The sequence below is a fragment of the Arachis stenosperma genome, chromosome 2 (assembly GCF_014773155.1).
Source record: "Arachis stenosperma cultivar V10309 chromosome 2, arast.V10309.gnm1.PFL2, whole genome shotgun sequence".
Classification (NCBI taxonomy): domain Eukaryota; kingdom Viridiplantae; phylum Streptophyta; class Magnoliopsida; order Fabales; family Fabaceae; genus Arachis; species Arachis stenosperma.
In genome coordinates this window covers 27329108-27352172 of record NC_080378.1, presented here as the reverse complement: position 1 = coordinate 27352172, position 23065 = coordinate 27329108, and the positions used below count along the sequence as shown (strand labels likewise).

The following is a 23065-nucleotide window of genomic DNA, read 5'->3' as shown; positions in this document are numbered from 1 at the left end:
GGGAGGCAACCCAGTCATTAGGAGGTTATATGATTTGTTTTTACAGAGGCAAGTATCAAAAATGAAGGAATTCATAGAGTTACAGAAGGATTCAGCTCAAAAAGCAGAGAAAAAGGGCTTACTGGCGAAAAAACGCCAGTAAGGGACATTTTGGGCGTTAAACGCCCAGAATGGTACCATTCTGGGCGTTTAACGCCAGGAATGGTGCCATTTTGGGCGTTAAACGCCAGAATGGGCACCATTCTGGGCGTTTAACGCCAGGTGTGCAGCATCCTGGGCGTTTAGAAAAAAAACGCCCAGTGATAAAGGCTTTCTGGCGTTTAACGCCAGCCAAGGCACCTGGCTGGGCGTTAAACGCCCAAAAGGGGCATCAAATGGGCGTTAAACGCCAGAATGGGTGCCATTCTGGGCGTTTAACGCCAGAAAGGTGGGGGGACCACAATTTCGTTTTCAACTCAAATTTTTCCAAACTTTCCTTTTTTTACCCATACTCTTCTACATAAATGCACTTCAACCTTTCATCATTCACTTTCAAATCTTCACAAATCAAAACCATTCTTCAAATCTATCTCAAATTAATTCCAAATCTCATTCAAAAACTCACCCCTTTTTTTTTCAAATTCTCTCCATATTTTCTCAAATCTCTTCTTATTTTTCGAAATTTCTCCCCCCCACTTTATAAATACACGTTTGAACCCCTCATTGCCCACACCATTCGAATTTGCTCCTCTCTCTCTCTTCTTTCCTTTCTTTTGCTTGAGGACAAGCAAACCTCTAAGTTTGGTGTGCTTTTCCGTGATCACTAAAGCCAAGATTCATCAATATCATGGCTCCTAAGGGAAAACAAACCAATTTAAGAGGAAAGAAAGAGAATAATCCAAAGAATCTTTGGAATCAAGAGAAGTTCTTAACCAAAGAACATGATGACCATTATCACAAAATAATGGGTCTGAGGTCAGTGATCCCGGAGGTAAAATTTGATCTGAAAGAAGATGAATATCCGGGGATCCAAGAGCAAATTCGAAACAGAGGATGGGAAGTTCTAACCAATCCTGAGACAAAGGTTGGAAGGAACATGGTTCAGGAATTCTACTCAAATCTGTGGCTAACAGATAAGCAGAGAATGACTGGAACCGCTTACCATACCTACAGAACCATGGTCAGAGGGAAAGTTATGTACTTCCATCTAGACAAAATAAGAGAAATCTTCAAGTTGCCTCAACTGCAAGATGATCCCGACTCCTTTAATAGGAGAATGGTGAGAGCAGACAAAGGGTTGGATCAAGTTCTAGAGGACATATGCCTCCCTGGAACTAAGTGGATAACCAATTCTAAGGGTGTCCCAAACCAACTCAAGAGAGGAGACCTCAAACCAATTGCAAGAGGTTGGCTAGACTTTATTGGGCGTTCCATATTGCCCACTAGCAACCGTTCTGAAGTCACCATCAAGAGAGCAGTGATGATTCATTGCATTATGCTTGGAAAAAAAGTGGAGGTTCATCATGTGATTGCCTGTGAGATCTACACAATTGCAAATAAAAATTCCACTGAAGCCAAACTGGCTTACCCAAGCTTGATCTCCTTGCTCTGTAAAGAGGCTGGGGTGAAGATGGGAGTAGATGAATTCATACCCATTGAGCACCCAATCACCAAGAAGTCAATGGAAGGACAAGTGCAAGACAACTCTATCAAAAGGAGGGCGCAGGAGTTTCTCCCTGAATTTCCTGAAATTGGCTACTGGGCCAGCCTAGAAGCATCTATCACCAAGTTGCAAGAGACTATGGAGCAACTTAAGGAAGAACAGCAAAATCAGAACTGCATGCTCTGCAAATTGCTGAAGGAGCAAGAGAAGCAGGGGCGTGAACTCCAAGAGATGAAACGCCAAAAGCTCTCCTCTCAAGCTGAGGGAGCATCCACTTCTCAAAATCAAGGTTGTTGAGTCCTAACTCTGTGAAAACCTCTATCATTAGGAGCCTATTTTTGCGTTTTTTTCTATTTTCTAGCCTAATCTTATATTTATTTTTGAGTCTTGTTCTTAATTCATAATTAATAAAATTTAAAGATTCTGCCTTAAAATTATGAATGTCCTATGAATCTATCACCTCTCTTAAATGAAAAATGCTTTAATCACAAAAGAACAAGAAGTACAGGATTTCGAAATTTATCCTTGAAACTAGCTTAATTGGTTTGATGTGGTGACAATACTTTCTGTTTTCTGAATGTATGCTTGAACAGTGCATATGTCTTTTGAATTTGTTATTCATGAATGTTAAAATTGTTGGCTCTTGAAAGAATGATGAAAAAAGAGACATGTTATTGAGGATCTGAAAAATCATAAAAATGATTCTTGAAGCAAGAAAAAGCAGTGAATCAAACAAAAAATATTTCGAAAAAAAGAGAAGAAAAGAAAAAGAAAGAAATAAAAGTTGTGATCCAAGGCAAAAAGAGTGTGCTTAAGAACCCTGGAGACCTCTAATTGGGGACTCTAGCAAAGCTAAGTCACAATCTGAAAAGGTTCACCCAATTATGTGTCTGTGGCATGTTTGTATCCGGTGGTAATACTGGAAGACAGAGTGCTTTGGGCCACAGCCAAGACTCATAAAGTAGCTGTGTTCAAGAATCATCATACTTAACTAGGAGAATCAATAACACTATCTGGATTCTGAGTTCCTAAAGAAGCCAATCATTCTGAATTTCAGAGGATAGAGTGAGATGCCAAAACTGTTCGGAGGCAAAAAGCTACTAGTCCCGCTCATCTAATTTGGAGCTAAGTTTCATTGATAATTTGGAGTCTTTAGTATATTCTCTTCTTTTTATCCTATTTTGATTTTCAGTTGCTTGGGGACAAGCAACAATTTAAGTTTGGTGTTGTGATGAGCGGATAATTTGTACGCTTTTTGGCATTGTTTTTAGTATGTTTTTAGTATCTTTTAGTTAGTTTTTAGTATATTTTTAGTAGTTTTTAGTTAAAATTCACTTTTCTGGACTTTACTATGAGTTTGTGTGTTTTTCTGTGATTTCAGGTATTTTCTGACTGAAATTGAAGGTTCTGAGCAAAAATCTGATTCAGAGACTGAAAAGGACTGCAGATGCTGTTGGATTCTGACCTCCCTTCACTCAAAGTGGATTCTTTCCCAGGCATCATAAAAGGATTCATTATCTCCTTGTTTGAAGCCTTGGATGCTTAGCCTTAGCTGTGTCATCCGTTTTGGAGGGAAATAGTGATTCAGGAATTTTTCTGACAGCTGTTTCCATGTTTTTATGCTGTTCTTAGGCTGGTTATTTAACCACCTCTTAGCTTGATCTTTTACAGCAAATGGAAACAGTAATAATCTGTAGACATCCTGATCCACTTCTTTATCATGTACTGTGTCAGCAATTTGTAAAAATTGTGCCAGAAACTCTGTAGGTTCTTCCTGTGGAAGACCGGAATACTGGCAGTTTTGCTGCACCATGATAATGAGCTGAGGATTCAACTCAAAGCTACTAACTCCAATGGAGAGTATACAGATACTACTCCCATATGAAGCAGTAGTGAGGTTAGCATATGACCCCAGAGTCCTCCTAGACTGTTCATTTCCACTTAATTCCATGATGGAATAAAGGAGATGGTATGTATGTTGATATTGTCTATTTTATTATAAAGATAATTTTCGAAATAATAGAATAAAATAAAACTGAATTAAAAATAAAATAAATAAAGAAAGAAAATTAAAAATTAAAATTTATAAAAAAAAAGTTTGAAAGATTTTCGAAAAATTGAGGAGAGAGAAGGTGGTTACGATATTTTTAAAAAAGATATTTTATTTATTTATTTATTTTTTTTTTTAAATTCTTAAAAAGATAAGAATTGAAAAATTTTGAAATTGAAATCTGAATTTTTATAAAAATTTCGAAAAAATAGTTCAAAATTAGTTAGAAAAGATTTTTTTTTTTTGAATTTTGAATTTTATGATGAAAGAGAAAAATACACAGAAGACACAAGACTTAAAATTTTTAGATCTAATGCTTCTTATTTTCGAAAATTTTGGAGGGAAAACACCAAGGAACACCAAACTTAAAAATTTTAAGATCAAAACACAAGAAAGACTCAAGAACACCTTGAAGATTCACAAGAACACCAAGAACAAAAGAAAGAACACCAAACTTAAAATTTTTAGAAAACTAAGATAAATTTTTGAAAATTAAAGAAAGATCAACAAGAAAACACCAAACTTAAAGTTTGGCACAAGATTAATTTAAGAAAAATTATTTTTGAAAAAAGATTTTGAAAAGAAGATGCCCAATTGCCAAGAACATAAGCCAACGCTGTAACCAACTGAGCTAAAAATGTAACGTATTTTAAAGATGTATTATTTTTATGGATAAAAGTATAATTTTTGAAAGTTAATGTTTTGAAAAAGCACAAGAAAAACAAGAAAAGACACAAAACAAGAAAAACTCAAGATCAAACAAGAAAAATTAACAAGAACAACTTGAAGATCAATGAAGAACAAAGAACACAATTTCAAAAATTTAATGAAAAATATAAAATATGCAATTAACACCAAACTTTGAACAGGACACTAAACTCACGAGAAAAGAAAAAAAAATTAAAAATTGATAAAGACAAATAATATTTTTGAAAAATTTTTAAAAAGGGATAATAAAAGATGCAATTCAAGTGAAAAAAAGAGGATAAATTCTTCCTAATCTAAGCAACAAAATAAACCTTTAGTTGTTCAAACTCGAACAATCCCCGGCAACGGCGCCAAAAACTTGGTGCAGGAAATTGCAATCACACTTTTGCAATCCGTACAACTAACCAGCAAGTGCATTGGGTCGTCCAAGTAATACCTTACGTGAGTAAGGGTCGATCCCACGGAGATTATTCTTGTTGAAACGAGCTATGTTTATTTTATTATTCTTAGTCAGGATATTAATTAAAATTATCAGTTGGAATTATTAGATTGGAAAAAGAAGAGGGAATAAAATCGTTACTTGTTGTGCAGTAATGAGAAATATGTTGGAGTTTTGGAGATGCCTTGTCCTCTGAATTTATGCAATGTAATATTCAACTCAATTGTTTGTAAAGCACGTCTACGGCAAGCTGTATGTAGGGTGTCACCATTGTCAGTGGCTACCTCCCATCCTCTCAGTGAAAACGTTCCTATGCTCTGTCACAGCACGGCTAATCAGCTGTTGGTTCTCGATCATGTTGGAATAGGATCCATTGATCCTTTTGCGTTTGTCATCACGCCCAGCAATCGCGAGTTTGAAGCGCGTCACAGCCATTCAATCCTTGAATCCTACTCGGAATACCACAGACAAGGTTTAGACCTTCCGGATTCTCAAGAGTGGCCACCATCAATTCTAGCTTATACCGCGGAGATTCTGATTAAGGAATCTAAGAGAAGCTCATTCAATCTGATGTAGAACGGAGGTGTTTGTCAGGCACACGTTCATGGATTAAAGGGGTGATGAGTGTCACGGATCATCACCTCCTTCATAATTAAGCGCGAATAAACATCTTAGATCGGACCATACACACGTTTGAGTGAAATAGAAACAATTGCATTAATTCATCGAGACGCTGCAGAGCTCCTCACCCCCAACAATGGAGTTTAGAGACTCATGCCGTCAAAGTGTATAAAATTCAGATCTGAAAATGTCATGAGGTACAAAATAATTCTCTAAAAGTTGTTTAAATAGTAAACTTGTAACCTAGGTTTACAGAATATGAGTAAACTAAGATAATTGGTGCAGAAATCCACTTCTGGGGCCCACTTGGTGTGTGCTGGGGCTGAGACTAAAGCTATCCACGAGTTGAGGCTTTTCTTGGAGTTGAACTCCAAGTTATGACATGTTTTGGGCGTTCAACTCCGGATCATGACGTGTTTCTGGCGTTTAACTCCAGACAGCAGCATGTACTTGGCGTTCAACGCCAAGTTACGTCGTCTATCCTCGCGCAAAGTATGGACTATTATATATTGCTGGAAAGCCCTGGATGTCTACTTTCCAACGTCGTTGAGAGCGCGTCAATTGAACTCCTGTAACTCCAGAAAAGCCATTTCGAGTGCAGGGAGGTCAGGATCCAACAGCATCAGCAGTCCTTTTTCAGCCTAAGTCAGATTTTTGCTCAGCTCCCTCAATTTCAGCCAGAAAATACCTGAAATCACAGAAAAATACACAAACTCATAGTAAAGTCCAGAAATATGATTTTTGCCTAAAAACTAATAATATTTAACTAAAAACTAATTAAAACATACTAAAATCTACATGAAATTACCCCCAAAAAGCGTATAAAATATCCGCTCTTCAAGTACCCGCCCCAGGCCAGCACAACTTTCTAGCCAAACAAGCTTTACGTCGATTTTGACATCGACGCGGATGCGCACTGCGTGTGCTCACACGGAATTCCATGAAAGGCAAAGGCGCACACGCGTATAGTACGCGCACGCGTGGGATGGAAGATGCCCAAGGCATGTTTCCAGCCCATCTCCCGCGCGACTCTCTGTTCAAATTCACCCAATTCACTTTCACAAGGGACGCGCACTAGGCGCTGGCGCCTTGATCTCCTCTTTTTTGTATGCAAATATGCAGATGTAAATGCAGACTATATGCAGAATAATGAGAAGAGTCATTAAATAAAGCTAAAAAGAGAGAAAGGAACGATCATACCATAGTGGGTTGACTCCCACCCAGCACTTTTCTTTAACGTCCTTATGTTGGACGGTCCACTAGCTCAGTCTTCTGCAGTGGGTGGATCCTCCAAGAGGAAGATCTCCAACTCCTTACTTTTCTTCATCTGCTCACCGTGATATAGCTTAAGGCGATGTCCATTTACCTTGATGAATTTAGAGCACGAAGGATGACTTAGGTGAAAGACTCCGTATGGCTCTGCCTTCTCTACTCTATAGGGACCTTTCCATCTTGATCTCAGCTTGCCTGGCATGAGCCTTAGTCTGGAGTTGTAGAGGAGAACTAATTCCCCAGGTCTAAACTCCTCCTTTTAATGTGCTTGTCATGTGATGAGTGAATAATTTATACGATTTTTGGCACTGTTTTTAGTATGTTTTTAGTACATTTTAGTTAGTTTTTAGTATGTTTTTATTAGTTTTTATTTAAAATTCACTTTTCTGGGCTTTACTATGAGTTTGTGTATTTTTCTATGATTTCAGGTAATTTCTGGCTGAAATTGAGGGACCTGAGCAAAAATCTGATTCAGAGGCTGAAAAAGGACTGCAGATGCTGTTGGATTCTGACCTCCCTGTATTCAAAGTCTATTTTCTGGAGCTACAGAAGCCCAATTGGCGCGCTCTCAATTGCATTGGAAAGTAGACATCCTGGGCTTTCCTGCAATGTATAATAGTCCATACTTTGCCCGAGATTTGATGGCCCAAACCAGCATTTCAAATCAGCTTCAGAATTCCCGGCGTTTAACGCCGGAACTGGCACAAAAATTGGAGTTAAACGCCCAAACTGGCACAAAAGCTGGCGTTTAACTCCAGAAAAAGTCTCTACACATGAAAGCTTCAATGCTCAGCCTAAGCACACACCAAGTGGACCCCGGAAGTGGATTTTTACGTCATTTACTCATTTCTGTATATCCTAGGTTACTAGTTCACTATTAATAGGACCTTTTGACATTGTATCTCTACCTCATGACACATTACACGTTTCTTATTGTATCTTCTACGACATGAGTCTCTAAACCCCATGGTTGGGAGTGAGGAGCTCTGCTGTGTCTTGATGGATTAATGCAATTACTACTGTTTTTCATTCAATCACGCTTGCTTCTATTCTAAGATATCACTTGTTCCTAAACTTGATGAATGTGATGATCCGTGACACTCATCATCATTCTCACCTATGAACGTGTGCCTGACAACCACCTCCGTTCTACCTTAGATTGAGTAGATATCTCTTGGATTCCTTAATCAGAATCTTCGTGGTATAAGCTAGAATTGATGGCGGCATTCAAGAGAATCCGGAAGGTCTAAACCTTGTCTGTGGTATTCTGATTAGGATTCAAGGATTGAATGACTGTGACGAGCTTCAAACTCGCGATTGTGGGGCGTTAGTGACAGACGCAAAAGAATCACTGGATTCTATTCCGACATGATCGAGAACCGACAGCTGATTAGCCGTGCTGTGACAGAGCGCGTTGAACATTTTCACTGAGAGGATGGGAGGTAGCCATTGACAACGGTGAAACCCTACATACAGCTTGCCATGAAAGGAGTCTTGCGTGCTTGAAGAAGAAGACAGTAGGAAAGCAGAGATTCAGAAGATAGAGCATCTCCAAAACCTCAGTCTGTTATCCACTACTACAAAATAAGTATTTATTTCATGTTCTTTTACTCATCACAATTAACTCTGAGAATTATTGATATCCTGACTAAGAGTTACAAGATAACCATAGCTTGCTTCAAGCCGACAATCTCCGTGGGATCGACCCTTACTCACGTAAGGTATTACTTGGACGACCCAGTGCACTTGCTGGTTAGTTGTGCGGAATTGCAAAAGTGTGATTGCAATTTTGTGCACCAAGTTTTTGGCGCCGTTGCCGGGGATTGTTCGAGTTTGGACAACTGACGGTTTATCTTGTTGCTTAGATTAGGACTGTTTTATTTTTGTTGGTTTAGAGTCTTTTATTTGAGTTTAGTTTCATATTTTAAGTTTGGTGTCTTTTTTGTGTTTTCCTTTAACTTTTCGAAAATTTGTGTTTGATTTTCAAAAAATTTTAAGTTTGGTGTCTTTTGTGCTTTTATTCACTTAAAAAAAATGTTCTTGGTGTTCATCTTGATCTTCAAAGTGTTCTTGATGTTCATCTTGACATTCAAAGTTTTCTTGTTTGTTCTCTTTGTTTTGATCTAAAATTTTTAAGTTTAGTGTCGTTTTGTTGTTTTTCTCTTTCCTCATTAAAATTTAAAAAAAAAATATCCTTTCCTTATTTTACTCATAATTTTCGAAATTTTGCATTAAATTAGTCAAAGATTTTCAAAATCATATCTTTTTTTTAGTCAAGTCAAAATTATAATTTCAAAAATTGATCTTTTCAAAACTTTTTCAAAAATCAAATCTTTTTAATTTCTTCTCAATCATATCTTTTTCAAAATAATTTTCAATCATATCTTTTTAATTGCTAATTCCAAAATCTTTTTAATTAATTAATTAATTTAGTTTTCAATTTGCTTTGATTTTATTTTTCGAAATTTTATTTTATTTTCCATTTATTTTATTTTATTATTTTCGGTCACTTTTAATTAAAATAAAAAAAATAATAAAAATAAAATAATATCCGCATCATCTCCCTTTCTCCATCATGGACCTAAGTGGAATTGAGCAGTCCAGAAGGACTCTGGGGTTATATGCTAACCCCATTACAGCTACATATGAGAGTAGCATTTGTATACCTCCCATTAAAGCAAGCAGCTTTGAGCTAAATCCTCAACTCATTATCATGGTGCAGCAAAATTGCCAGTATTCCGGTCTTCCACAGGAAGAACCTATTGAGTTTCTGGCATAGTTCTTACAAATTGCTGACACAGTACATGATAAAGAGGTGGATCAGGATGTCTACAGATTATTACTGTTTCTATTTGCTGTAAAAGATCAAGCTAAGAGGTGGTTGAATAACCAACCCACAGCAAGCATAAAAACATGGAGACAGTTATCAGACAAATTCTTGAATCAATTCTACCCTCCAAAAAGGATGACACAGCTAAGGCTGGACATCCAAGGCTTTAAAAAATAGGATAATGAATCCCTTTATAATGCCTGGGAGAGGTACAGAGGTATGCTAAGAAAATGCCCCTCTGAAATGTTTTCAGAGTGGGTACATTTAGACATCTTCTACTATGGGCTTACAGAAAAAGCTCAGATGTCTCTAGACCACTCAGCTGGTGGATCTATACATATGAGGAAGACGATTGAAGAGGCTCAAGAGCTCATAGATACTGTTGCTAGAAATCAACATCTATACTCAAGCAATGAGTCCTCTATAAAAGAGGAAGCTACGGCAGTAACTACTGATCCTAATCCTCAAGAACAGATTGTTGAGCTTAATCAGCAATTACTCCTGATGACAAAACAGTTAGCAGAATTTAAATAGATGCTCCAAGAAACCAAAATTGCTAACAAGAATATAGAATCACAGTTGAATCAAACAAAACAGCAGCTATCTAAACAGATAACAGAAGAATGTCAAGCAGTTCAACTAAGGAGTGGGAAGACATTGAATAATTTAGCTCAAAGTGGCAAAAAGCCAAGAAAAGAACAACTGACAGAGGATAACCAAACCACTACCCAAAATCCCTCTGAGGACAGTAAGAGCCCAGAGAGAAATGATTCTGGCGTTCAAACGCCAGAAAAGGGTAAGAAAGTGGCGTTAAACGCCCAATGGGTAGCCAAGTCTGGTGTTCAAACGCCACAAGGGGTCAGACACTTGCAAGTGCTGATAACAACCCCCTTAAGCAGGCTTCTCCAACCACTTCTGTAGGAAATAAACCTGCAGCAACTAAGGTTGAAGAATATAAAGCCAAGATGCCTTATCCTCAGAAACTCCGCCAAGCGGAATAGGAAAAACAATTTGCCTGCTTTGCAGATTATCTCAGGACTCTTGAGATAAAAATCCCATTTGCAGAGGCACTTGAGCAAATACCCTCTTATGCTAAGTTCATGAAAGAGATCTTAAGTCATAAGAAGGATTGGAGAGAAACTGAAAAAGTTTTTCTCACTGAAGAATGCAGTGCAGTCATTCTGAAAAGCTTACCAGAGAAGCTTAAAGATCCAGGAAGCTTTCTGATACCATGCACATTAGAAGGTGCTTGTACCAAGACAGCTCTATGTGACCTTGGGGCAAGTATCAACCTAATCCCTGCATCCACTATCAGAAAGCTCGGCTTGACTGAAGAGGTCAAACCAACCCAGATATGTCTTCAACTTGCTAATGGCTCCATTAAATACCCATCAGGCACAATTGAGGACATGATTGTCAAGGTTGGGCCATTCGCCTTTCCCACTGACTTTGTAGTGTTGGAAATGGAGGAGCATAAGAGTGCAACCCTCATTCTAGGAAGACCCTTCCTAGCAACTGGACGAACTCTCATTTATGTCCAAAAAGGGGAAGTAACCCTGAGAGTCAATGAGGATGAGTTCAAGTTAAATGTTGTCAAAGGTATGCAGCATCCAGACACATCAAATGACTGCATGAGCGTTGATATTATTGACTCCTTGGTGGAAGAGATCAATATGACTGAGAGTCTCGAATCAGAACTAGAGGACATCTTTAAAGATGTTCAGCCTGATTTGGAGGAACCAGAGGAAATAAAAGAACCTCTGAAAATTCCTCAGGAAGAGGATAAACCTCCTAAACCCGAGCTCAAACCACTACCACCATCCCTGAAATATGCATTTCTGGGAGAAGGTGACACTTTTCCAGTGATCATAAGTTCTGCTTTAAATCCACAGGAAGAGGAAGCACTAATTCAAGTGCTAAGGACACACAAGACAGCTCTTGGGTGGTCCATAAGTGATCTTAAGGGCATTAGCCTAGCAAGATGCATGCACAAGATCCTATTGGAGGATGATGCTAAGCCAGTGGTTCAACCACAGAGGCGGCTAAATCCAACCATGAAGGAGGTGGTGCAGAAAGAGGTCACTAAGTTACTAGAGGCTGGAATTATTTATCCTATTTCAGATAGCCCCTGGGTGAGCCCTGTCCACGTTGTCCCCAAGAAGGGAGGCATGACAGTGGTTCATAATGAAAAGAATGAACTGGTTCCTACAAGAACAGTTATAGGGTGGCACATGTGTATTGACTACAGAAGGCTCAATACAATCACCAGAAAGGATCATTTTTCTTTACCATTCATAGACCAGATGCTAGAGAGACTAGCAGGTCATGAATACTACTGCTTTTTGGATGGCTATTCAGGTTACAACCAAATTGCAGTAGATCCTCAGGACCAAGAGAAAACAGCATTCACATGTCCTTCTGGAGTATTTGCCTACAGAAGGATGCCTTTTGGTCTGTGCAATGCACCTGCAACCTTTCAGAGGTGCGTGCTCTCTATCTTCTCTGATATGGTAGAGAAGTTCCTGGAAGTCTTCATGGATGACTTTTCAGTATTTGGAGACTCATTCAGCTCCTGTCTTGATCATTTAGCACTTGTCCTGAAAAGGTGCCAAGAGACTAACCTGGTCTTAAACTGGGAAAAATGTCACTTTATGGTGACTGAAGGAATTGTCCTTGGGCACAAAATTTCGAACAAAGGAATAGAGGTGGATCAAGCTAAGGTGGAGGTAATTGAAAAATTACCACCACCTGCCAATGTTAAGGCAATCAGAAGCTTTCTGGGGCATGCAGGATTCTACAGAAGGTTTATAAAGGATTTTTCAAAAATTGCCAAACCTCTGAGTAATCTGCTTGCTGCTGACACTCCATTTATTTTTGATAAGGAGTGTTTGCAGGCGTTTGAGACTCTGAAAGCTAAGCTGGTCACAGTACCAGTCATCTCTGCACCAGACTGGACATTACCATTTGAACTAATGTGTGATGCCAGTGACCATGCCATTGGTGCAGTATTGGGACAAAGGCATGGTAAACTTCTGCACGTCATTTATTATGGCAGCCGTATTCTAAATGATGCACAGAAGAACTATACAACCACAGAAAAGGAGTTACTTGCAGTGGTTTATGCCATTGACAAGTTCAGATCTTATTTAGTAGGATCAAAAGTGATTGTATACACTGACCATGCTGCTCTTAAATATCTACTCACAAAGCAGGATTCAAAACCCAGGCTCATAAGATGGGTGTTGCTTCTTCAAGAGTTTGATATAGAAATAAGAGACAGAAAAGGGACAAAGAATTAAGTAGCTGATCACCTGTCCCGGATAGAACCAGTAGCAGGAGCATCCCTCCCTCCTACTGAGATCTCTGAAACCTTTCCGGATGAGTAATTATTTGCTATTCAGGAAGCTCTGTGGCTTGCAGACAGTGCAAACTATAAGACTCAATGTTGATGATCACGTGAAGTCACAAAAACAATTGAAAAAGCAAAATCAGAATGAAAAACAGCACACCCTGGAGGAAAAACTTGCTGGCGTTTAAATGCCATTGAGGGTAGCATAATGGGCGTTAAACGCCCAGTCTGGCACCATTCTGGGCGTTTAACGCTAGAAATGGGCACCAGACTGGCGTTTAACGCCAGAAAAGGGCAAGAAGCTGGCGCTAAACGCCAGAAATGGGCAGCAGCCTGGCGTTTAACGCCAGGATTGGCAGCAATGGGCGTTTTGAATGCCACATGGTGCAGGGATGAGAAATCCTTGACACCTCAGGATCTGTGGACCCCACAGGATCCCCACCTACCTCAACTTTATCTATCTTTTCTTCACACCTTCCGATAACACCATTTTTCTTCTTTTGCTCGAGGACGAGCAAACCTTCTAAGTTTGGTGTGGTAAAAGCGTTGCTTTTCCATAACCACTGATGGCATCTAAGGCCAGAGAAACCTCTAGGAAGAGGAAAGGGAAGGCAGTTGCTTCCAACTCCGAGTCATGAGAGATGGAGAGATTCATCTCAAAAGCCCATCACTAAGAAAGAGGATGGAGCAAACAAAAGAGCCCACTCATGGACCTCAACAAAAGCACTTCATAGGATCTTCAAGAAGGAGAACTATCCGTCATCACTAAGGTGGACCGGTTCCTCAATTTTCTTGTTCTTATTATTCTGTTTTTCGATTTCTATGCTTGATGTTCTATCTATGTTTGTGTCTTCACTACATGATCATTAGTATCTTAGTGTCTATGCCTTAAAGCTATGAATGTCCTATGAATCCATCACCTCTCTTAAATGAAAAATGCCTTAATCATAAAAGAACAAGAAGTACAGAATTTCGAATTCATCTTTGAAACTAGTTGAATTAGTTTGATGTGGTAACAATACTTTTTGTTTTCTGAATGAATGCTTGAACAGTGCATATGTCTTTTGAATTTGTTGTTTAAAGAATGTTAAATTTGTTGGCTCTTGAAAGAATGATGGAAAAGGAGAAATGTTATTGAGGATCTGAAAAATCATCAAATTAATTCTTGAAGCAAAAAAAAAAAAAGAGAGAGAGAAGAAGAAAAAGCAAGCAGAAAAAGCCAATAGCCCTTTAAACTAAAAGGCAAGGGTAAAAATAAAGAAAAAGATCGAAAGCAAAAAGAGTGTGCTTAAGAACCCTGGACACCTCTAATTGGGGACTCTAGCAAAGCTGAGTCACAATTTGAAAAGGTTTACCCAGTTATGTGTCTGTGGCATGTATGTATCCGGTGGTAATATTGGAAGACAGAGTGCTTTGGGCCACAGCCAAGACTCATAAAGTAGCTGTGTTCAAGAATCATCATACTTAACTAGGAGAATCAATAACACTATCTGAATTCTGAGTTCTTATAGATGCCAATCATTCTAAACTGCAAAGGATAAAGTGAGATGCCAAAACTGTTCAGAGGCAAAAAGTTACTAGTCCCGCTCATCTAATTGGAGCTAAGTTTCATTGATATTTTGGAGTCTATAGTATGTTCTCTTCTTTTTATCCTATTTGATTTTCAGTTGCTTGGGGACAAGCAACAATTTAAGTTTGGTGTTGTGATGAGCGGATAATTTATACGCTTTTTGGCACGGTTTTTAGTATGTTTTTAGTACATTTTAGTTAGTTTTTAGTACGTTTTTATTAGTTTTTATTTAAAATTCACTTTTCTGGGCTTTACTAAGAGTTTGTGTGTTTTTCTATGATTTCAGGTAATTTCTGGCTGAAATTGAGGGACCTGAGCAAAAATCTGATTCAGAGGCTGAAAAAGGACTGCAGATGCTGTTGGATTCTGACCTCCCTGCATTTGAAGTGGATTTTCTGGAGCTACAGAAGCCCAATTGGCACGCTCTTAATTGCGTTGGAAAGTAGACATCCTGGGCTTTCCAGAAATGTATAATAGTCCATACTTTGCCCGAGATTTGATGGCCCAAACCGGCGTCGCAAATCAGCTTCAGAATTCCCGGCGTTTAACGCCGGAACTGGCACAAAAATTGGAGTTAAACGCCCAAACTGGCACAAAAGCTGGCGTTTAACTCCAGAAAAAGTCTCTACACATGAAAGCTTCAATGCTCAGCCCAAGCACACACCAAGTGGACCCCAGAAGTGGATTTTTACGTCATTTACTCATTTCTGTATATCCTAGGTTACTAGTTCACTATTAATAGGACCTTTTGACATTGTATCTCTACCTCATGACACATTACATGTTTCTTATTGTATCTTCTACGGCATGAGTCTCTAAACCCCATGGTTGGGGGTGAGGAGCTCTGCTGTGTCTTGATGGATTAATGCAATTACTACTGTTTTTCATTCAATCACGCTTGCTTCTATTCTAAGATATCACTTGTTCCTAAACTTGATGAATGTGATGATCCGTGAAACTCATCATCATTCTCACCTATGAACGTGTGCCTGACAACCACCTCCGTTCTACCTTAGATTGAGTAGATATCTCTTGGATTCCTTAATCAGAATCTTCGTGGTATAAGCTAGAATTGATGGCGACATTCAAGAGAATCCGGAAAGTCTAAATCTTGTCTGTGGTATTCTGAGTAGGATTCAAGGATTGAATGACTGTGACAAGCTTCAAACTCGCGATTGTGGGGCGTTAGTGACAGACGCAAAAGAATCACTGGATTCTATTCCGACATGATTGAGAACCGACAGCTGATTAGCCGTGCTGTGACAGAGCGCGTTGAACACTTTCACTGAGAGGATGGGAGGTAGCCATTGACAACGGTGAAACCCTACATACAGCTTGCCATGGAAGGAGTCTTGCGTGCTTGAAGAAGAAGACAGTAGGAAAGCAGAGATTCAGAAGATAGAGCATCTCCAAAACCTCAGTCTGTTCTCCACTACTACAAAACAAGTATTTATTTCATGTTCTTTTACTCATCACAATTAACTCTGAGAATTATTGATATCCTGACTAAGAGTTACAAGATAACCATAGCTTGCTTCAAGCCGACAATCTCCGTGGGATCGACCCTTACTCACGTAAGGTATCACTTGGACGACCCAGTGCACTTGCTGGTTAGTTGTGCGGAATTGCAAAAGTGTGATTGCAATTTCGTGCACCATCATGCACAACCTTCATCTTTTCTTTGTACAGCCTGAAGTTATCATACGCTTTTAGGCGAAGGTTCTCTAATTCTTGTAGTTGCATCTTCCTTTCAGCTCCGACCCTCTCAAATCCCATGTTGATTTCTCTTACCTCCCAGAATGCCTTGTGCACTATCTCGACTGGGAGGTGACAAGCCTTTCTATAAACTAAGCGGAAGGGGCTCATCCCTATAGGTGTCTTGTACGCTGTTCGGTATGCCCAAAGTGCATCTTGTAGCTTGGTGCTCCAGTCCTTCCTATGAGGCTTGACTATCTTTTCCAAGATATACTTTATCTCTCTGTTAGACACCTCTGCTTGTTCGTTAGTTTACGGGTGGTAAGCAGTTGCTACCTTGTGAATAATGCCATGCTTCTTCAGTAGAGCGGTCAGTCTCCTGTTACAGAAATGGGTGCCTTGATCGCTCACGATTGCTTGTGGTGATCCAAAGCGACAGATAATATGGTTTCTAGCAAAGGAGACAACAGTGTTAGCATCATCAGTATGGGTGGGAATTGCTTCCACCCATTTGAAAACATAATCTACAGCTAACAATATATATAAGAAGCCGCTAGAGTTGGGAAATGGACCCATGAAGTCAATACCCCAAACATAAAAAATCTCACAGAACAGCATAAGTTGTTGGGTGGTGCACGAAATTGTGATCAATACTTTTCAAAACATAAACAATCCCTAGTAATGGCTCCAAAGACTTGGTGCTCAATACCATGGCATAAACACAACTTCGCACAACTAACCAGCAAGTGCACTGGGTCGTCCAAGTAATAAACCTTACGCGAGTAAGGGTCGATCCCACGGAGATTGGTGGTATGAAGCAAGCTATGGTCATCTTGTAAATCTTAGTCAGGCAGACTCAAATGGATATGATGATGAACGAAAATAACATAAAAGATAAAGATAGGGATACTTATGTATATCATTGGTGAGAGCTTCAGATAAGCGAATGAAGATGCCTTCCCTTCCGTCTCTCTGCTTTCCTATTGTCTTCATCCAATCCTTCTTACTCCTTTCCATGGCAAGCTCGTGTAGGGTTTCACCGTTGTCAGTGGCTACCTCCCATCCTCTCAGTGAAAGCTAATGCTCACGCACTCTGTCACAGTACGGCCAATCACCGGTTGGTTCCCTCCCCTACTGGAATAGAATCCCTCTTTTGCGTCTGTCACCAACGCCCAGCAGGTTATAAGTTTGAAGCACGTCACAGTCATTCAATCATTGAATCCTACTCAGAATACCACAGACAAGGTTAGACCTTCCGGATTCTCTTGAATGCCGCCATCAGTTCTCGCCTATACCACGAAGATTCCGATTAAAGAATCCAAGAGATATTCACTAAGCCTCATATGCTTGTAGAACAAGAATGGTTGTCAGTCACCTTGTTCATGAGTGAGAATGATGATGAGTGTCACAGATCATCACATTCATCAAGTTGAAGAACAAGTGATATCTTGGACAAAGAACAAGCGGAATTGAATAGAAGAACAATAGTAATTGCATTAATACTCGAGGTACAGCAGAGCTCCACACCTTAATCTATGGTGTGTAGAAACTCCACTGTTGAAAATACATAAGAACAAAGTCTAGGCATGGCCGTGAGGCCAGCCCTCAAATGATCTAAGAACTAGATGTCCGAAGATGAAAATACAATAGTAAAAGGTCCTATTTATAGAAAACTAGTAGCCTAAGGTGTACAAAGATGAGTAAATGACATAGAAATCCACTTCCGGGCCCACTTCGTGTGTGCTTGGGCTGAGCAATGAAGCGTTTTCGTGTAGAGACTCTCCTTGGAGTTAAACGCCAGCTTTTATTCCAGTTTGGGCGTTTAACTCCCATTTAGGTGCCAGTTCCGGCGTTTAACGCTGGAATTTCTGAGGGTGACTTTGAACGCCGGTTTGGGCCATCAAATCTTGGGCAAAGTATGGACTATCATATATTGCTGGAATGCCCGGGATGTCTACTTTCCAACGCCGTTGAGAGCGCGCCAATTGAGCTTCTGTAGCTCCAGAAAATCCACTTCGAGTGCAGGGAGGTCAGAATCCAACAGCATCTGCAGTCCTTTTCAGTCTCTGAATCAGATTTTTGCTCAGGTCCCTCAATTTCAGCCAGAAAATACCTGAAATCACAGAAAAACACACAAACTCATAGTAAAGTCCAGAAAAGTGAATTTTAACTAAAAACTAATAAAAATATACTAAGAACTCAACTAAAACTATCAAAAACATACTAAAAACAATGCCAAAAAGCGTACAAATTATCCGCTCATCACAACACCAAACTTAAATTGTTGCTTGTCCCCAAGCAACTGAAAATCAAATAAGATAAAAAGAAGAGAATATACTATAGACTCCATATTATCAATGAAACTTAGCTCCAAATTAGATGAGCGGGACTAGTAGCTTTTTGCCTCCAAACAGTTTTGGCATCTCACTTTATCCTCTGAGGTTCAGAATGATTGGCTTCTTTAGGAACTCAGAATCCAGATAGTGTTATTGATTCTCCTAGTTAAGTATGATGATTCTTGAACACAGCTACTTATTGAGTCTTGGCTGTGGCCCAAAGCACTCTGTCTTCCAGTATTACCACCGGATACATACATGCCACAGACACATAATTGGGTGAACCTTTTCAGATTGTGACTCAGCTTTGCTAGAGTCCCCAATTAGAGGTGTCCAGGGTTCTTAAGCACACTCTTTTTGCCTTGGATCACAACTTTATTTCTTTCTTTTTCTTTCTTTTTCTCTTTCTTTTCTTTTTTCAATGCTTTTTTTTTCGTCTCTCTTTTTCTCTTTTTCCATTTTTTTTTTGTATTCACTGCTTTTTCTTGCTTCAAGAATCATTTTTATGATTTTTCAGATCCTCAGTAACATGTCTCCTTTTTCATCATTCTTTCAAGAGCCAACAATTTTAACATTCATGAACAACAAATTCAAAAGACATATGCACTGTTCAAGCATACATTCAGAAAACAAAAAGTATTGTCACCACATCAAACTAATTAAGCTAGTTTTAAAGATGAATTTGAAATCCTGTACTTCTTGTTCTTTTGTAATAAAAACAGTTTTCTTTTAAGAAAGGTGATGGATTCATATTCATAGCTTTAAGGCATAGACACTAAGACACTAATGATCATAAGACACAAACATAGATAAACACAAGCATGAAAATTCGAAAAACAAGAAAATAAAGAACAAGGAGATTAAAGAACGGGTCCACCTTAGTGATGGCGGCTTGTTCTTCCTCTTGAAGATCCTATGGAGTGCTTGAGCTCCTCAATGTCTCTTCCTTGTCTTTATTGCTCCTCTCTCTTGATTCTTTGATTTCATGGAGGAGGATAGAATTTTCTTGGTGCTCCACCCTTAGTTGTCCCATGTTGGAACTCAATTCTCCTAGGGAGGTGTTAATTTGCTCCCAGTAGTCTTGTGGAGGAAAGTGCATCCCTTGAGGTATCTCAGGGATCTCTTGATGAGAGGGGTCTCTTGTTTGCTCCATCCTTTTTCTTAGTGATGGGCTTGAGGTCATGCCTTCTCAGTTGAACTGGCTTTGGATGCCATAAATGGTTATGGAAAAACAAAAAGCAATGCTTTTACCACACCAAACTTAAAAGGTTTGCTCGTCCTCGAGCAAAAGAAGAAGGAAGAGAGTAGAAGAAGAAGAAATGGAGGAGAGGGAGATGGCTTTGTGGTTCGGCCAAAAGGGGAAGAAGTAGTGGTTTGAGTTTGTGAAAATGAAGGATGGATGTGAGTGGTGAAGAGGTATTGAGGTGATTGGTGAATGGGTGAAGAAGAAGAGAGAGTGGTGGGGTTGGTGGGGATCCTGTGGGGTCCACAGATCCTGTGGTGTCAAGGAAAAGTCATCCCTGCACCAAATGTTGCTCAGAATCACGTTTTGAGCCATTTCTGGCGTTAAACGCCGGGCTGGTGCCCATTCCTGGCGTTTAACGCCAGGTTCTTGCCCTTTCCTGGCGTTTAACGCCAGTCTGGTGCCCCTTTCTGGCGTTAAACGCCCAGAATGGTGCCAGACTGGGCGTTAAACGCCCAACTGCTAGGCTTACTGGCGTTTGAACGCCAGCAGCATCTTCCTCCAGGGTGTGCTGTTTTTCTTCCTGTTTTTCATTCTGTTTTTGCTTTTTCAATGTATTTTGTGACTTCTTATGATCATCAACCTACAAAAAACATAAAATAACAAAGAGAAATATATAAAATATAATCATTGGGTTGCCTCCCAACAAGCGCTTCTTTATTGTCAGTAGCTTGACAGAGGGCTCTCATGGAGCCTCACAGATACTCAGAGCAATGTTGGAACCTCCCAACACCAAACTTAGAGTTTGAATGTGGGGGTTCAACACCAAACTTAGAGTTTGGTTGTGGCCTCCCAACACCAAACTTAGAGTTTGACTGTGGGGGCTCTGTTTGACTCTGAATTGAGAGAAGCTCTTCATGCTTCCTCTCCATGGTGACAGAGGGATATCCTTAAGCCTTAAACACAAAGGATTCTTCATTCACTTGAATGATCAGTTCACCTCTATCAACATCAATCACAGCTTTTGCTGTGGCTAGGAAGGGTCTGCCAAGGATGATGGATTCATCCATGCACTTTCCAGTCTCTAGGACTATGAAATCAGTAGGGATGTAATGGTCTTCAACTTTTACCAAAACATTCTCTACAAGTCCATGAGCTTGTTTTCTTGAGTTGTCTGCCATCTCTAGTGAGATTCTTGCAGCTTGTACCTCAAAGATCCCTAGTTTCTCCATTACAGAGAGAGGCATGAGGTTTACACTTGACCCTAAGTCACACAGAGCCTTCTTGAAGGTCATGGTGCCTATGGTACAAGGTATGGAAAACTTCCCAGGGTCTTGTCTCTTTTGAGGTAATTTCTGCCTAGACAAGTCATCCAGTTCTTTGGTGAGCAAAGGAGGTTCATCCTCCCAAGTCTCATTTCCAAATAACTTGTCATTTAACTTCATGATTGCTCCAAGGTAGTTAGCAACTTGCTCTTCAGTGACATACTCATCCTCTTCAGAGGAAGAATACTCATCAGAGCTCATGAAGGGCAGAAGTAAGTCCAATGGAATCTCTATGGTCTCATTTTGAGCCTCAGATTCCCATGGTTCTTCATTGGGGAACTCATTGGAGGCTAGTGCACGCCCATTGAGGTCTTCCTCAGTGGTGTCCACTTCCTCTCCATCCTCTCCAAATTCGGCCATATTGATGGCTTTGCACTCTCCTTTTGGATTTTCTTCTGTGTTGCTTGGAAGAGTACTTGGAGGGAGTTCAGTAACTTTCTTGCTCAGCTGTCCCACTTGTCCTTCCAAATTCCTAATGGAAGACCTTGTTTCAGTCATGAAACTTTGAGTGGTTTTGATTAGATCAGAGACCATGGTTGCTAAGTCAGAGGGGTTCTGCTTAGAATTCTCTGTCTGTTGCTGAGAAGATGATGGAAAAGGCTTGCCATTGCTAAACCTGTTTCTTCCACTATTGTTGTTGTTGAAACCTTGTTGAGGTCTCTCTTGATTCTTCCATGAGAGATTTGGGTGATTTCTCCATGAAGAATTATAGGTGTTTTCATAGGGTTCTCCTAGGTAATTCACCTCTTCCATTGAAGGGTTCTCAGGATCATAAGCTTCTTCCTCAGATGAAGCCTCCTTAGTATTGCCAGGTGCATTTTGCATTCCAGACAGACTTTGAGAAATCAAATTGACTTGTTGAGTCAATATTTTATTCTGAGCCAAAATGGCGTTCAGAGTGTCAATCTCAAGAACTCCTTTCTTCTGACTAGTCCCGTTGTTCACAGGATTCCTTTCAGAAGTGTACATGAATTGGTTATTTGCAACCATCTCAATTAGCTCTTGAGCCTCTGTAGGCGTCTTCTTCAGATGAAGAGATCCTCCAGCAGAGCTATCCAAAGACATCTTGGACAGTTCAGAGAGACCATCATAGAAAATACCTATGATGCTCCATTCAGAAAGCATGTCAGAAGGACATTTTCTGATTAATTGTTTGTATCTTTCCCAAGCTTCATAGAGGGATTCTCCATCCTTCTGTCTGAAGGTTTGGACTTCCACTCTAAGCTTACTCCATCTTTGAGGTGGAAAGAACTTTGCCAAGAAGGCATTGACTAGCTTTTCCCAAGAGTCCAGGCTTTCTTTAGGTTGAGAGTCCAACCATATCCTAGCTCTGTCTCTTACAGCAAAAGGGAATAGCATCAGTCTATAGACCTCAGGGTCAACCCCATTAGTCTTGACTGTGTCACAGATTTGCAAGAATTCAGCTAAGAACTGATGAGGATCTTCCAATGGAAGTCCATGGAACTTGCAATTCTGTTGCATTAGAGAAACTAATTGAGGCTTAAGCTCAAAGTTGTTTGCTCCAATGGCAGGGATAGAGATGCTTCTTCCATAGAAGTCGGGAGTAGGTGCAGTAAAGTCACCCAGCACCTTCCTTGTATTGTTGGCATTGTTGTTGTTTTCGGCTGCCATAGGTTCTTCTTCTTTGAAGAATTCGGTCAGGTCCTCAATAAAGAGTTGTGCCCTAGCTTCTTTTAGCTTTCGCTTCAAGGTCCTTTCAGGTTCAGGGTCAGCTTCAACAAGAATGCCTTTGTCTTTGTTCCTGCTCATATGAAAGAGAAAAGAACAAGAAAATATGGAATCCTCTATGTCACATTATAGAGATTCCTTGAGATGTCAGAGGAAGAAAAATGGAAGACAGAGGTAGAAAATTCGAACTTATCAAAGAAGATGGAGTTCGAATTTTGCATTAAGGAATAGTGTTAGTCCATAAATAGAAGGATGTGAGAAGAAGGGAAGTAATTTTCGAAAATTAAGTAAAAGATTTTTGAAAACATTTTGAAAAACACTTAATTGATTTTCGAAAATAAGAGTGGAAAAGAAAT

General features: G+C 39.7%; 1 non-coding gene across 1 annotated transcript; it reads left to right on the top strand.

The window, feature by feature from the left end:
• Window positions 1-22139: 22139 nt before the first annotated feature.
• Window positions 22140-22247, top strand: LOC130964756 (small nucleolar RNA R71). The gene has a single exon (XR_009080831.1). It is a non-coding gene; the product is annotated as a small nucleolar RNA R71 (small nucleolar RNA).
• Window positions 22248-23065: the final 818 nt, after the last annotated feature.